Consider the following 4,759-nt stretch of genomic DNA (forward strand, 5'->3'; position numbering starts at 1 on the left):
CGGACCCGCCCAGCGGGGAGGGCCCGCTGCCCGGGAGGAGGCCCTGGAGGGGGAGGCAGGGAGGGAGTGTTGGGGGTAGCAGGGTGGGATTTGGCGTCCTTCCCCGGAATGAGCCGCGGCACAATCTGTCGTTGGGTTTGTTTGCCGAGCTGCCTCCGGAGCTCAGTGGGGCTGGCTCCCGGGGAGAGAAATATCACAAGATGCGTAGACAGACGCTCAGGGGTGGGTGGGCGGCGGGCTGACTCAGGTGTGCTGTCATCGGCTCCCGGGGCCCGCGCTCTTCTGGGAGGGGTGTGTGTGGGGGGACCCCGGGTTCCCAACACAAGCGGGCATCCGAAGCTCGGAGGGGAGCCCCCATCCCGGGGTGAGCTTCAGGGAAAGGGGTGCATCTGCCTGGAGTCCTTGGCTCTAGGTCTCTTCTTCAGGCCTCGGAGCCCCAGGGGACACCCCCATCTTGGGTATGCTCCTGACGTGTCTGAACCCCTCTGCTCATATCCCTTCATACAGGCGTCGGTTTCCTGTAACTATCTGCTGACTCACCACTTTCCTCGCACGAGACCGCCAGCTTTTTGAGGGCAGGAGACTCCTGTCATCCACCTTGGTGTCTTCCGCAGGTGCTCAATGTATACGTGGGGAGGGATGGTGGTGGGTGGGTGGGTCGCTGGCTGGTCTGTCCACAGGAAATACCACATGCATTTGGTCTTCCTGGTAGAACGTTGGACCCCTTGTTCCTCTCCCTGCCCACTTTTGCAGCCCCCCCCCCCACCTCCAGACAGGCAGGGAATTGGAACCAGCTTTCTCTGGAGTGCGAAGACCGGAGGTCTCCAGGTGACCCTAAAGCCAGTCACTCCCCTTCCTGGTGCCTCCGTTTCCTCATCATAAATCTCCAGTCACTCAGGTGTGAGAACGTGCTTAGTAAAACGGGATCTGGCCAGAGACGGTGGTGGAGCCTGTGGCCATTGCCTTTTGGGTGGTGACTCATAAGATCTTTATTCCTGTGGAACCAGACACCTGGTTTCCAGGTGAGTTGAACTTCTGCAACTAGATGTTTTGAGAACTGAGGGAGAAAGCCGATGGCAAAGTGTAATGGAGGGCTGTGCCAAGGCGCAACTAGGTGCAGCCCTGGCTGGACACTTGGCTGGACCCCGGGGAGTACTAGGTCCTTAGACTTGGCCATAGAGCTGGCCCGCCCTCTGGTGGCTATCGATGGATCTGCAGCCCCACAGGAAGCCAAGGATCTCCAGAAATGGCTGATGGATGGATTTTCCCTGAGAAAGGGGGATGACCGGCTGGCTGTGTGGAGAACAGTGGAAAGGGAAGTCGTGTAGAAGAAGCAGGATATTGGCACAAACTAGAGAAGTCTCCACTTCCTCTGAGTTTCCCCTTATCAACAGCACCCCCTACTCTGTGTGACACCCTAGGCCTCTCTTCCATCTGGGGGAACCCACCAAGTGAGTCCACAGAACTCCCCTGGTCCTTTTCTCCACCTATTTGGCAACCTCCCTGTGTAGGTCTCTTGGCAGTTACTGCACGAGGGGAGGGGGGTGGCTCAATAGTCAAGAGCACAGGCTTCGATGGGTTCATGTCTTGGCTGTGCCGCTCACTAGCTCGATGACCTTGGGCAAGGTGTTTAACTCTTCCGAGGCCCAATTTTCTCATCCAGAAAATGGGAGGCAGGCAATACTATCTCATAGGGTTGCTTAAGGATTCAATGAGATAAACCAGGAGAGAACCTAACAGAGTACCTGACCCTGTGTCAATAAGCACTAATAATAATAGTATTAATTTCTTCCTTCAGTCTAACAGCACCCAAGAAACAGATGTTGCAGTCTAGGGGCAGAAAGCACAGTCATAACCTGAGGACTCATAGTCGTGAGTGGCAGAGCTGGGTCAGGGAGTCTGTTCCTAGTTAAAATCTCCTACCCTCCGTGTGTCTGACCCCATGTTAACCTCCACTTCTCCACCTTCCCCTGGCTCAGACCAGGCTGCTCAGTGTGATGAAAGCAATCTCCACCTGAAGTAGAAGTCTTGAGTTCTAGCCTGGACTCTGCCTCTGAATGGCCCGGTAACCTGGGACAGACCTCTCTCCTCTCGGGGCTTTAGGCTCCCCATCATCGAAAGGAACATTAAACTGAATGCTCTTGAAAGTCTCAGAGCCATGACTTTGCGACATCCTTGTTTCTCTGTGGCTCTGGAATTGGAAACTACCGAAAGTGGAGCGTCTCAGCTGGATCTCATTCCCAGGTCTGAGGGTGTGATGAGAGTTCCAGGGGAAGGTCAGAATTTCTAGAGATCTCCTAGACCAGCCGTGGGCAAACTATGGCCTGCGGGCGGATCCGGCCCGCTTGAAATGAATAAAACTAAAAAAAAAAAAGACCGTACCCTTTTATGTAATGATGTTTACTTTGAATTTATATTAGTTCACACAAACACTCCATCCATGCTTTTGTTCCGGCCCTCCGGTCCAGTTTAAGAACCCATTGTGGCCCTCGAGTCAAAAAGTTTGCCCACCCCTGTCCTAGACCCCACTCTGGGTTCCACAGCCCTCCCAGTGGCCAGCAGGCCTGCCCCTGAGCTTGTCGGTGACCACATGCTCTGGCGGGAGGGGGCTGGGCCTGCACTTGTCACCCTTCCCACAGTGAGTTCCTCAGCCTACTTTGCCCAGTCAGATGGGAACGTGGCTCCTTTCCAGGTTCTTTTTAAAACAGGGAAGAAAGCCTAAACTAGATTAGTTTAAAGGTCAAGGGTGTCAGAGATGTTTCCTTCTTCCTGCTTGGTTTCTAGAGTCTCTGTCCATTTATATTCTTTATTATATAACTGGCTTCTATTAACCACTTACTTTATGTCATGAACTTATGTGTACTGACTCATTTAATAGAGTAGCTCTGTGGAGGAAGGTCTATTAATAACCCCCTTTTACAGATGGAGAAACAAACTCAGGGAGGTCATACTATGCTTAGATTTGGATAAGCAGGGTCTTGGCCTGGCTCCCATGCTTTAGAGGGTTTTGCTCTGGTTCCCCTCCAGCCAACGTTCCCTCCATGGAGTGAAAAGTCCCTGAGACCGAGGAATGTGCCCTCTGGAAGCCTGTATTCCCTTCTAGACCACACTTTGGGTAGCCAGGACATGGGAATCTCTTGCTCAAATGGCCCAAGTCCACTTCCAGGACCTGTGTGGACATCTTCTCCCATCTACCTTTCTGCCAGTGTGTGCACCCTGGCCAAAGGGTGTGGCTGAAGCTTGGACATGTGGGTGGGATACTCCCATGCATGTCCATGAGACCCCTTGTTGTTTGGAATGGAGATGTGCTTGTTAAGAGAAGAGGAGGTGGCTGTATTTCTGTATAGAAACTCAAGGAGTCAGATCCTCTAAAACTGAACCTTAGCTTTTCATTTGTCAGGTGTCCTTTTGAAAGAATACGAAGGGAGCAACGCTTGGTGTAGTAGGAGGTGAGGGGTCCCTTGTGACTTGGTGGGAATGGGGAGAAACCCTTTCAGCCCCTTGCACCAAGTACCTTCCATTTGACTTACGAATGTCCTGACTAACGAGTTTTTTGAGATACCAACTGTCTCCCCGCTGATTTTTTTTGCATTGAGTTGATAGAGTAATTTGAGTTAACGAGCTCCTTAACGAGCTCCTTAATGAGCTCGGTCTAGGAACGAATTAAACTCGTAAGTCAAGGCCCCACTGTACCTCCATTTGCACTCCAGAGTAGCTCTGTGGAGGAAGGTCTATTAATACCCCCCTTCAGATGACTTAATCAAAGGGGACATGACTGAAGAGCCAGGCTCTGAATCCAGGTCTATGTAAATATTTCCTTCTTTCATGAAAGTCCATGACAGTCTTGGCCACAAGTCAGAATGTTGACTCCCTGGAGGTCTGTCTATTGGTTAGAACAGTGGTCTGCAAACTGCAGCTCGCGAGCCACATGCAGCCTGTTGGCCCCTTGAGTGTGGCTCTTCCACAAAATACCACGTGCGGGCGTGCACGTACAGTGCGATTGAAACTTCGTGGCCCATGCGCAGAAGTCGGTTTTCAGAAAGGAGATAGACGAAACAAGTATACAAGACGAGTGTGGATGGGAGAGTTGGAAGGGGTCGACCTCAACGAACGTTCCTCAATCAGATTGAGGACGTTTTTAGCAAAGGCCAGCTTAGGAGTACCCTAATTAAGTTAATAACAATGTACCTACCTCTATAGTTTAAGTTTAAAAAATTTGGCTCTCAAGAGAAATTTCAATCGTTGTACTGTTGATATTTGGCTCTGTTGACTAATGAGTTTGCCGACCACTGGGTTAGAAAGTTGGGTCCCATTGTATGTGCTTGAGTTCCCTTCCAAAAGAAGAGAGCCTCCTTTTCTCCCTAGATTGTGACTTCACTGAGTACAGGGTCCATAGTCTCTTTGTTTTTTCATGCACCCAGCCCAGCCTGGGCCCAGAGTAGGCACCTGGCAAATGTTGCTGACTTACTGGACCCCCGGTCTAGAGAGGAAGATGCTAATCACGGCACAAGGTGCTATGGTCATGTTGATGTCCAGCAGATGGGGAAAGTCTGGAGGGTGGGTGTGGGGAAGTATTGGGAAGCATTGCCTGGGGCTGCCTATTAAATGAATTGCCTTTGACTCTTTTAGTCTGGGAACCCATTTTATGGGGTTTAAGGATTCAGAATGAGTCACCCCAAGATGTGTCTCTGTGAAATGCAGAGTATTTTGGGCTAAAGGCAACCAACATCCTGTAGGCACAAGAGAAACTTCTGCTGCT

This window comes from Myotis lucifugus, unplaced genomic scaffold, assembly GCF_000147115.1.
Source record: "Myotis lucifugus unplaced genomic scaffold, Myoluc2.0 scaffold_97, whole genome shotgun sequence".
In the NCBI taxonomy this organism is placed as follows: Eukaryota; Metazoa; Chordata; class Mammalia; order Chiroptera; family Vespertilionidae; genus Myotis; species Myotis lucifugus.